This window comes from Rousettus aegyptiacus, unplaced genomic scaffold, assembly GCF_014176215.1.
Source record: "Rousettus aegyptiacus isolate mRouAeg1 unplaced genomic scaffold, mRouAeg1.p scaffold_m13_p_6, whole genome shotgun sequence".
Classification (NCBI taxonomy): Eukaryota; Metazoa; Chordata; class Mammalia; order Chiroptera; family Pteropodidae; genus Rousettus; species Rousettus aegyptiacus.
Genome location: NW_023416309.1, coordinates 19162714 through 19174924, shown reverse-complemented (window position 1 = coordinate 19174924; position 12211 = coordinate 19162714). Strand labels below are relative to the sequence as shown.

General features: G+C 32.7%; 1 protein-coding gene and 1 non-coding gene across 4 annotated transcripts in view; both read right to left on the bottom strand.

Moving 5' to 3' along the window:
* CTNNA3 (catenin alpha 3) overlaps positions 1-12211 on the bottom strand; it is a 1366626-nt gene that overhangs the window by 211233 nt on the left and 1143182 nt on the right. The window lies entirely within an intron of this gene.
* Positions 7803-7921, bottom strand: LOC118604711. The gene has a single exon (XR_004951793.1). It is a non-coding gene; the product is annotated as a 5S ribosomal RNA (ribosomal RNA).

Below are 12211 nucleotides of genomic sequence, written 5' to 3'. Positions count from 1 at the left end.
CAAGGAATTCCCAATAAATTTAACAGCCAGTTTGTCATCATAAACCATGGAAGGCCAGAAGACAGTGGGATGACACAGACAAAGTGTGTGTATGGGGGGGAGGGGTGGGGAGGGGGCTGCAAAACAAGAATTCTATACCGAACAAAAATATCCTACAAAATGAAGAGGACATTAAGATATTACCAAACTATTTGTATCTTTGAATCTAAAAGATACAAACAAAAAGAATGTAAATAACATGCTATGCAAATAATAATCAAAAGTGAGCTGGAGTGGCTATACTAATACTAGACAAAATAGACAAACTTTAACCAAAAAAATTGCTACAGACAAACAACGATACTTTATAATTGTAAAAGAGTCATATCAGCAAGAAGATACATCTATAAATGTGTTTGTTTATGGTCGACTTAAAAATGGCCCACCCGGCTGCTGAAGGCCTCCAACCCTCAAAGCATTCCTATTTTCCTCGTCAGCTTACTCCCATTTTGAACAACTACTGAAAATCTCTGCCACCCATGAGTGAACTCCTTTCTCCTCACTAACAAATGATCATGGTGCCTCCTTCACAGTGAAAACTAAGGCTATTGTCCAGGCACAGTTCCTGTTTGTAAACTGATTTAAAAAGCAATCCCCTACCCCATACTCCCCACCACAAAATACCCCATCCAAAGATAGCTATGCCTAACCTATGTAATCAGCAAATGTTACCTTATATGGCAAAATAAATGATTTTGCAGATGTGATTAATTTTCTAATCTTGAATAAGTTATCCAGGGTAATATGATGGGCTGTGAATAAAATTACATGTATCCGTATAAGAAAGAGGCAGAGGAAGATTTGACAGAGGATTCAGAAATGTGAAAATGGACCAAACAGAATTGACAGAGGATACAGAAATGTGAAAATGGACCAAACAGATTTGAAGATATTTGCATTTAAGATGGAAACAACATGCTTACAAACCAAGAAATGACAGAAGTCGACAAAAACTGGAAAAGGCAAGGAATTAAATCTCCCCTAGAACTCCTGTGAGGAGTGTAGCCCTATGGGAACTTTGTTTTGGGCCAATGAAACTATGCTAGATTTTTGGCCTCTATATTGCAAAAGATTATTTCTATTGTATTAAGGCATTGAGTCTCTGGTAATTTGTTACAATAACCCCAGAAAAACTAATATAATACTCCTATGAACAGTGCCAAAAAATATTAAATAAAACTAAAAAAATCAAAGGATAAAATAGACAATATAGTTGGGGAATTCAAAACCTCACTTTTGAAAATAGATACAACTAGACAAAAAGATCAACATGGAAGGAGAAGATATGAATATAACTTTAAACAATTTAGAACTAACAAATATCTATAGATCACTATAGATAACAAGAGTAGAATATACATACTTCTCAAATGCATATAGATCATTCTCCAGAATAGACCATATGTTAGGCAATAAAACAATCTCAATGTATACTCAAAGAATAGAAATCACAGAAAGTTCCTTGATTACAGCATAATGAAGTTAGAAAAAAATACAAGAGGGAAATTTGGGAAAGTCGTAAGTACTGGAAATTAAATAACATCCTTCTAAATAGCCAATGAATCGAAGAAGAAATTAAAAGAGAAATTATAAAATACAGTTAGGTCAATGGAAATGAAAACACAACATATAATAACTTGCATGATGCAGCTATAGCAATACTTACAGAGAAATGTATAGCTGCAGAAGCCTGTATTACAAAGAGAAGAATGATCCAATCAATAACCTAATCCTTCATCTTAAGAAACTAGAAAAGAGGTAAAACTGCATTTAAAAAAGGGAAAAATAATAATGATTACAGTTGACATATAAAAGGGTAGAAAAACAATAGAGGAAATTAATAAAACAAAAAGTTAGTTCTTCGAAAAGACCAACAAAATAGACATTTAAGTAGACAGACAGAAAACTCAATATACTCAAATAAGGAAGAAAAAAGGAATGTCACTTATTTCTATAGAATCTTTTAATTACAGAAATAAAAATAATTATTAGATAATACTATAAATAATTTTATGACAAAAATTATTTAAAAATTAGATAAAATAGACAAATGGCTAGAAAGACAAAAAATACCAAACTAACTCAAGAAGAAATAAGAAATCTGAATGTAACTTTAAAAAGTAGAACTGAATATAATTAAAATTCTTACCACAAAGAAATCCCTATGGCTAAAGGAATTCATAGATATATTCTATCAAATGTTTGGAGAATAATTCTTCATAAATTATTTCAAAAAATAAAAGAGAGGGAAACACTTTCCATCTTGTTCTATAAGGCTAGTATTATCTCAAAGCAAAAAACAAAACAAAACAAAACAAAACAAAACAAAGGTATATAAGGACAATAGAGAATGATATCACACAAATATACACAACAAAATCTTCAATGAAATACTAGTAAACTGAATTTAGCAACTATATATATATTATGACTAAGTAGGATTTATTCCAAGAATGAAAGGCTGGTTAAATATTAACCAATATAATATACTCTATTAATGAATAAAGTGAGCACACATACAGGCACACACACACATCCATGGTCATCTTAATAGATGGAGAAAAAGCATTTGACAAAATTGAATACCATTTCATGATTAAAACACTCAAAAAATAAGGACAATATTAAACTCCCACAACCTGATAAAGGACAGCTAGCATCAAACTTAGTTTAAAGTCTCAAATATTTTCCTAAGATCCTGGAATAAGACAAGAATATTGACTCTCACCATTTCTGTTCAATATTGTCCTGGAGTTTGTAGCCAGAGCCAGTTAGGAAAGAAAAAAAAAAGTTTCTAGATTGCAAAGGAAGAAATAAAATTATCTCTATTTGCAGATATCATAATCTTGAATATATAAAATCCTAAGGAATACACACACACGATTAGAGTTAATAGATTACTACAAGTTTTGAGGATACAAATCAATATATATTACCAATTTTATTTCTATACACTAACAATGAACAGTCTGAAATGAAATTAGATAGCAATTCCATTAATAATACCAAAAAGAATAAAATGTTTATGAATAAATTTAACAAAGTAACTATAAGACTTTTACACCAGAAACTACAAAACAATGAAAGAGATTAAAGAATTAAATAAATGGAAAAATCTTATAATCATAAATTGTTATATTAACATTGTTAAGATGGCAATACTGCCATTGTTACACAGAGCAAATGCAATTCTTATCGATATTGCGGCTGCCATTCTTTTTGCTGACCTTAACAAGTTTATCTTAAAATTCAGACAAAAATGCAGCAGACCCAGAACTGTCAGTCTTGAAAAAGAACAAAGTTGGAGGACTTACAACGCATGATCTCAAAGCTCACTATGGAACCAGTAACAAACATCATAGTATGGGCAGAGAGATAGACGTGTGTGCGCACGTGCGCACGTGCTCTAGAATATTTTCATTGATTAGAAAAAGGAATTCTATATACATTATTAGTTATTCTCCCATTTTACCATTCCCCTCATCTCTAGCAACTCTTAATCTACTTTCTGCCTCTATGAATTTGTCTATTTTGTACATTTCATGTAAATGGAATCATACAATAAGTGGCCTTTTGCAGCAGACTTCTTCCACTTAGCAGAATGTTTTGAAGGTTCTTTCATATAGTAGCATACATCAATATCCATTCCTTTTTGATAGCTCAATAATATTCCATTGTATAGATACATCACCTTTGGTTAATTCATTCATCAACTGATAGATATTTGGGATGTTTCAACTTTTTAGCTTAGTTATATAAGGTTGCTATAAAAACATCTGTACAAATTTTTGTGTAGATTTGTTCTCAGTTCTCTTGAGTACATACCCAGGAGAGAAATTGCTGGTCATATGGTAACTCTATATGTAATTTTTTTGAGGACTTGCCAGACTGTTTTTATACTGCTACACTATTTTATATTACCACCAAGAATATACGGGGTTTCTAATTTTTTTCACATTTTCATCAAAACTTGTTTTTGTTCATTGCTTTGATTATAGACATCCTAGTAGTTGTGAAGTGTTATCTCATTGTGGTTTTCTTGAGCATTTCTCTAATGACTAATGATGTAGAGCATTTTTTATGTGTTTTTGGGTCTTTTCTATACTTTTTTAGAGAAATGTCGATTTTAATTCTCTGCCTATTTTTAAAATTATGTTATTCATACTGTATTATTTTTAATTCTTTATATATTCTAAGTATGTAACATTAAATCTATATTTCAGACATACTTTTTACCATATACTCTAGGTTTTCTTTTCATTTCATTGATAGTATCCTTTGAAGCACAATTTTTTAAAAAATTTTGATGAAATCTAATGTATGTATATTTGTCTCTCATTGCTTTTGCTTTTAGTGGCATTTCTAAGAAACCATGGCTGAATTGAAGGTTGTGAGATTTATACCTCTTTTACTTCTAAGAGTTATTGTTTTAGCTATTAAGTCTTTACTACATTTTAAATTAATTTTTTGTATATTATATGAGGAAGGAATTCAATTTTAGTCATTTGCAGGTGGATATCAGCTTTTCCAAGCAAAATTTTTCAAAAAGAAAGACTATTCTTTTCTCATTGAATTGTGTTGGCACATTTGTTCAAAATCAATTGACTATAAATTTAAAAGCTTATTTCTGAACTCTCAATTCTACTCCACTAAGAGAAATAATAAAAATAATAATAATTGTACTCTTTAAAAGGTTAAATTTTTAAGGATTGCTATATCAATTTTGAAAGTTAAAAAAATATTTTGATGTGATCATTAAGAAGTCTGGATCATAGATACCTTTAGACATTTGAATATAAATTACCATGAAAACAATTGAGAAGTTTCTCATTGAAATATTTGTAAATATTTGTTCTGTATAAACTCAATATTTAACATATTTTCTAGTGTCTTGTATTTTATTTTTTCTTATTACAATTATACAATATTAACAAGAATTGGAAAAGCATTACATGGCCTGTGGACCAAATGTGGCCCTGTGCAACACAGCAATGCCCATATTAGCAATGACTTTTTTTTTTCAGTATAATAAGAGTTGAACAGCTACGACAGAGAGTATACCTCAAAAAGTCTAAACTCTTTAGTCTCTACTTCTTTACAACAAATTTGGTAATGATTCCCCAGTACCAACAAGCACATCTAGTATCCAGATCTTGCTTTGCAATAACATTCTCCAGTAAAGGGAATCAGGGCTTCTTAGTAAAAAGGGTGCTTCTGGGAATGTGGTAGAAAGATACAAAATTACCCTGGAGCCTCTACTACTAGGGAAATATAAGGATGTACTAGAGAGAGAGAAAGAAAGAGGGAAGGAGAGGAGAGAGAGGATAGATGATGATAGATTAGATAGATAGATGATAGATAGATAGATAGATAGATAGATAATAGACAGACATAGAACGAGAAAGATGATAGATCACACACACAAACATAAAATGATGGAAGTACGTCAAAGGGACACAGTAGCAAAATGAAAGAGCTCCATATGGTCAAAAATGAAACAATCTGAACAATAAAATAAGTAACGTAGTATTTCATTGTAACCTAAAGGATATTCATAAAATCCCTGAGTCTATGCTAATATAAATAAATTGAGGGGAAGGAAAGACCAATTTTCCATGCAGAAGAATTACAAATAATTTAAGTATACTCAGTCCTCAAGGAGATGAAACATACTCTACTTCCTTAACTGTAGACTGCACATACTAACTTCATTCCGAAGAATACAGTATGGAAAGGTGGGAAAGCAGAATAACTTTATATTGGAAAAACTTGATAAACAGCATTTTAGCCAAGTGATAAGTTATGCTGATAGTAAGTATTCTTAACACGATATGATGAAAATGGCATTTTACCTCTGTTGTCCTCCTCCCTAAAACATACAACCACCATTTATCTAATCATGAGAAAAGCATCAGACAAATCCTAATTTAAGGATAATCTACAAAATGCTTGACAACTACTCCTCAAAATCATCAAGATAATCAAAAGCAAGAAAAGGCTAAAAAACTGTGACAGCCAAGAATTGCCTAAGGAGATATGATTACTAGATGTAATGTGATATTCTAGATGGGATCCTGGAACAAAAAAAGGATATTACTTAATATTATAAAATATATTTAGTTAATATTAATAAGGAAATCTGAATGAAGGATGGACTTTAAATAATAAGCAGGTATCAATACTGGTTCCTTAAGTGGAACAAATGTACCATATTAAGGTAAGATACTCCTAATGGGGGAAACTGGGTGGGAGGTATATGGGATCTCTGCACTACCTACCCAAATTTCTGTAAATGATTTTCTGTAAATCTAAATCAATTATAAAATAAAAGCTAATTTTAAAAGTGTGTTAACACCTGATATAAATGGGCAATCTCACTATTTTTCACATTTTTAGATGTATTTTTGCTTTCAACTTTCTAACCCATAATAATCCTCTCTTTTATATTTTTGAACATATAAAAACACAGTGCTATTACATACTCTATCTGATAATTACAATATTTGAAGTCTTTACCAATCTGATTCTCCCAACTATGTTTTTCTTCATTTACTCAGGTTATCTCATTTCCTAATATTTTGTATTTTATCTATATAAATTCTTTAATGAGTAGGTTGAGAATTGCTTCTTTCAAACAGGATTTACATTTTATTCTACCAGGAGACACTATCATAGTACTTGGGCTGTCTTCCAAGTACTATGAATTTAATTTTCAAAGCAAACAATAAAGTACACAAACAAAAAACTCAGGTCATGTGGTGTTTAGGTATTTTTGAGATACTTTGGCTTCTCAACTAATTCTAAGGTTCTCAACAGAAAGTTTTCTTTGATGACTCTTATGGAGGGAAGAAGTGGGCTAAAGAGGGATTTATCTTTAGTTCACACTTAGAATGTATAAAATTGGTATACACTTACATCTGTGATTGACTGTTAGACTTGTCGACTTGAGCAAGCCCAAGGTTTGCTCTTCTATCTCTGAACTATAAAAATTGATGTTCATTAGCTTTGGCAGGTATTATCAAAGCCTAATGTACCTTTTTTAAATTTCCCCTACCATTCATATCAGGACTCAGGAAATTACTTATATTTTGAATTTTCTATAAATTTATTCTAAGTTTGTTTCTATTTCAGCTTATATTATAAATTGTTCTAGAAATGGTCAATCTAAATGCCTAGTCTGCCAATAGTACCTGAAACAAAAATTTATCAACAATTTTTGAATTAAATTAATTCCTGTTTGCGAAGAGCAGATTGCAAGCTGACAAGGTCCTTGCAATCTGTGAGGCCAGCCAAGGGTTGCCTCACCTCAACGAACCCTCCTAAGACTGGGGAGGTACAATTGTTCAGGAAACAATGCAGTGTCTCCAAGACAAGGAAGTATACTTATAGCCCTGAACAGACAGTACAGCAAAAGTTCATAAGAGAATGTGGGGTAGGTGATTGTGCCAAAGATAATCTTATTCTAGCTAGCAATTGTATGCTCTCGTATAAAAAGAGCTTGCAAAAATAAAACTGCACCACTACTTCATCATCAATGGGTAGTGGTCCTCCTGATCCCACCTTTGTCTTTCTCTTTCTTTTCAGCATTTCCCACTGTTCCCACTCAGGTATCAAGCTGGCTGCGCCAGATGCAGAAGCTGTTTGGGTGATTTTTGTTTGTTTGTTTGTTTTTGTTTTAGGCAAGGCAACCCTTGGTTGACCTCACAGATTACAAAGACCTTGTCAGTTTATGATCCCTTATTTTTTTTTTTTTTTATTTTTTATGCCTACAGCACCTGGTCTTCCTAGGTGGTCTCCCATCCAAGTACTAACCAGGCCCAACCCTGCTTAGCTTCCGAGATCAGATGGGATTGGGCTTGTTCAGGGTAGCATGGCCATAGATTTGGTGATTCTTACTAAACAATGTATATACATTTGCAACCACTTTCAAATATATTAGAAACCCTCTAATCTGATATGTTATCAGCAATTGTTTTATAGTAAATAAAAATGTTTAAAGCATACATAAAGTTTCAAAGATAAGTGTACATTATTTGAAAAAATTAGGACTCAAAATGTTTACTTTATATAATTACTATTTGGAGCCTCACTCTTTATTCTTGTATAAGACATATATGGCATATAGTCCAATATTTCTGATTCTGTTTCTTTAAAGAAAAGATAGATTTAAAAAAAAAATCAGCGGAAAAAAAATGAGAAGACATGCCTAGAGGCTTTTGATTCTTTTTCTTTAATATTTCATTGTTGTCCCATCCTCACCAAATATGACTGCAATCATTCTATTGGCTTTCCTTTATGGAGTCTTTTCAAATAATTCAATTAGTTTGAAAGCCATTATTACTTTTGCATTCTTGTTTCACTGCTTAACATTGTTTCTAAATTACGATAACAAAATTCAATAGGTATAAATAGTTTTAACGACAATGTTAATTCTTAGACATACAGCTCAACTGATAGAAACTGAAGTGTGTGTCATATGAAAAAGTAGTCGGCTAGGCCTGGGTGTGCCATACTACAAGTGTAAACATCAGCCTGGAGGTTTTACAGACTAAGTGGACTACATCATTAATCTCTTTAATAAAGGTCAGCTGGGAGAGATTTTATTGTACTATACATAATCTCATGTCACAGAGCCTGTGGTACAAATCTTGTTCAGCGGTGTTTTTCCCTTTAGCCACTCTTCTCACAAACACCTAATCAACGTCCCCTGGACATAGCTCATTAGGAATCTTTGATGAGTCATTTTCCTGATTGCACACCCAGCACCTGAGCTAAGTTTTCTTTCTCCATCAGCAAAACCTGAGTTCTAATCTGTTCTTCCTTTCCTCACCTCTTATTGTTCCCCGCCGCTCCTCCCACCCCCGCCTCCTAGTCTTCTATCTGCCATGATCTCCTTTCTACATTTTCTAATCCTGCAATCTCTTTCATAATATTTGGGAGGACTCTGAGCAGGATGATATACTTGGGTAATTTGTCCATCATCGTTTCTCTGTGGTCCCAGAACAAGGAGAATTGAGCAAGTGAATCGAGATAAACCTTCCCCCAAACCCTGCCTATCAGCCTGTAGGTTGTTCCCAAAGGATAAGAGCCCTTCATATTAAAAGTTTGGGTCTAAATAGCCATAATGCCATAGCATAAGACTTTCAGCAGTCTACCCAACAAGATCTCTGGTAATTGTATTCCTGATGGTTATATTCATTGATAAGTTTTCAATATCCACATTTATTCAAATTATATTGAAAGTAAAAGATGAGATTTCTAGATTAAATCAGAATGTTATACTTTTGGAGATAATACAACAAAAGCCAGATGAACAGGCCTGCACAAAAGATTGGTTCTATCGCCACAGAAGAGTAACTCAGGTTCTAAATTGGAATATGTATATACAGTCCACTTCCTTCCTGAGAGGAGATAATTTTTGCTCTCTGCTCTAAACAAATTACCTTGGAGGAGTTCTATATCCGTGTCTTCTTACACTTGGGAATAGAATTAAATGTCTCCAGAGGAAAGGTAAGAATTGAATCTCTGGGTTTGAAACCTCCGAAAAGTCTCCATGATCCTGGCTTTCATCCCTCTTTGAAATGTAAAGATACATGTCAGGGGAGAAAAATTTTTTCAGATAGTCTCTCGCTATTTTATCATCCTTTAACTTCCAAAAGTTGTCGTTTAGCCCAATTAGAAGTGTTGTGTGTGTGTGTTGCTGTTGTTGTTGTTTAGAAAACTAAAACCACACAGAAATCTAAAAAATGTATTCTCTATAGCCCCACAGTTACACTTTCTCCATCATCAGCAGTCTCTGCTGTGCAATACTGCCTGAGTACTGGCCCTGCTTCAAATTTCTATCTCAGTGTAAGTAATATGACTTTTTTTCACTCCTATGATATCCATACATTTCTTTAGTCTTGCCTTAGACTAGATGCTCAGCTTCTGAGATATTAGTGCACGATTTCCTAATCTTGAATCTGTTCCCCATCTTCTGCCAATTGAAAATGTCTCTCTCCAGGGAATAGACTGTACATATTGAATCTGAACACTAAAGTTTCCAGAGTAGTAAAATTCTGAGATGGCTATTCATTGCAGCCAGCTCCCATAGGCTGGTGGTGGGGCGGGGGAAGTAGAGGGGACTTCCTTCTGAGACAGTCTGAGGAAACTCTCCTTTCTCCAGGCTCATTTTAGTATCGAAATATACAATTATTTATGAGACCTTAAGTAGTTCACAATTCCACCAGGAATCCCATTTGCCTCCACTTGACCATCAAAAAGTCTCTTCATTCTGAAATCCTTCCAAGAAGCCTGCAATTAAGTCCCTTAGTAAATTAAAGACAGCTTCCCTTAGCTTTTTGTTTAATTAATATTACATTCTTCTAAACTCTGCCAGTTAAATACTTCCAACTACTTTATGATTTTTGAGAGAATGTTTTACATTTTAGTAATATCTCCACACTTCCCAAGAACTATACCCTATACTTTACATAGATATATACACACATACTCTCAATAATTAAACATTGTCTATGGATTGACTGCATATAGAAAACAGTTTACAATAAAGGAATGAGTTGAAAACCATATTTACACATCATGCATATATTTTGGTGCTACAGAATAGAAAGAACTTTGAGAAAGATCATTCCAAAGTTTTACCCTTTGTATTTTGACATCCCAGTAATTTTCAGTTGATAAGCTCCAAAGTAAGCTGATAAGTGAACTCCATAATTCATAATACTTTCAGTAGCTTTAGAGAATAAGCAAGCATAAGTATAATGACCACATGCAAATAAATAAAAACTTATTTTACCCAGTATTTTTTAAAATAAATACTCAAATGCTTAACAGGAACAACGAAATCCCTAGACGATCTGACTCTTGACTTCATTTCTTGTTTCACTATCCTTGAGTCAAACTGGTCTTTTTTTTTTATTTTCTCCCATTTTAGGTTGTTTGAAATTTCTCTGCCCCTTGTCTGAAACATTTTTCACATCTCCTAGCTTCTATATTTCATCTTACATCTTTATATGTCCAAAACAATTGGTATTTTGATAGTCTAATATAATGTTAGTTGGGGTTTTTTTTTTTTTTTTTTGCATATAAGTTGTCTTACAATTGTGTTTCTTTCCCCTCAAATGGTTAACTCTGATTGTGATTTTACTGTTTATGTGATTATTTGATTGATTGTATCCCCTCCAATAGGCATTAGTTTCCTGAGAACAGGGGCCATCTGTTTTTTGTTCTCTAGTGCATCTCTAGTAAATAATGCAATGCCTTACAAAAATAGGTCCTCGATAAATTTTTGTGAATAAAGTTTGTGAATAAATTAGAGAAGGATTTCCTTAGGAGAAATAAAGGTGTATGTTTCTATTTATTGGCAAATGAAAACCCATGACAATTTACCACGCCTATTGGGAAAAAGTAGAGTGAGAAGACGGTTTAGAAATAAATCTTGAAAACCTCAATATACAATGGCTGGACAGAGAAGAATGCTGCCACAAAAGAGTCAGAAAAGAAGCAGACAGAATGTTGGATCAAAACCATTGTAATAACAATATATAGTGCTAGATTAATTGAGGGAAATAACTTGGTGTAAATTATATAAATGTCTAACCACTATGTTGTACACCTGAAACTAATATAAAATAATACTAAATATCAACTGTCATTAAAAATAAATAAATAAATAAATAAATAAATAAATGAATAAATAAATAACATTTTCTTAAAAATAAAAAAACCATAAGACTGTGGTGTTAGGGAAACAGAGAGTCTATTTCAAGAGAAATAAAGTGTCTATGGTAAGTTCAAGTAAGTCAAACACTCAAAATATCTATTGGATTTGGCAAAGAGGTCACTATTAGCCATAGCAAAAGTTAGTACGATGACTTGAGAATGAACGTCATACCACATCAACTAATCTCAGGGCCTATGATGAATTACAGAATCTGAAGAACTTGTCATTCAGTAATTGTCCCCCCTCCTCAAAAAACAATATGCTGTCATCAGAGGTGAATCTCATAGAAGCGCTTCAATGTAATCACATATTAGTAATTAATTCGGTTATCCTTATTCTTTAATGCTCTGCTTCAATTACCTCAGAATAAAAGCACAATTTACAGATGCTTTCTTTCCAAAAAGAGTGACAACACATACTAGGCTATCCTATATTTGCTAATAATCT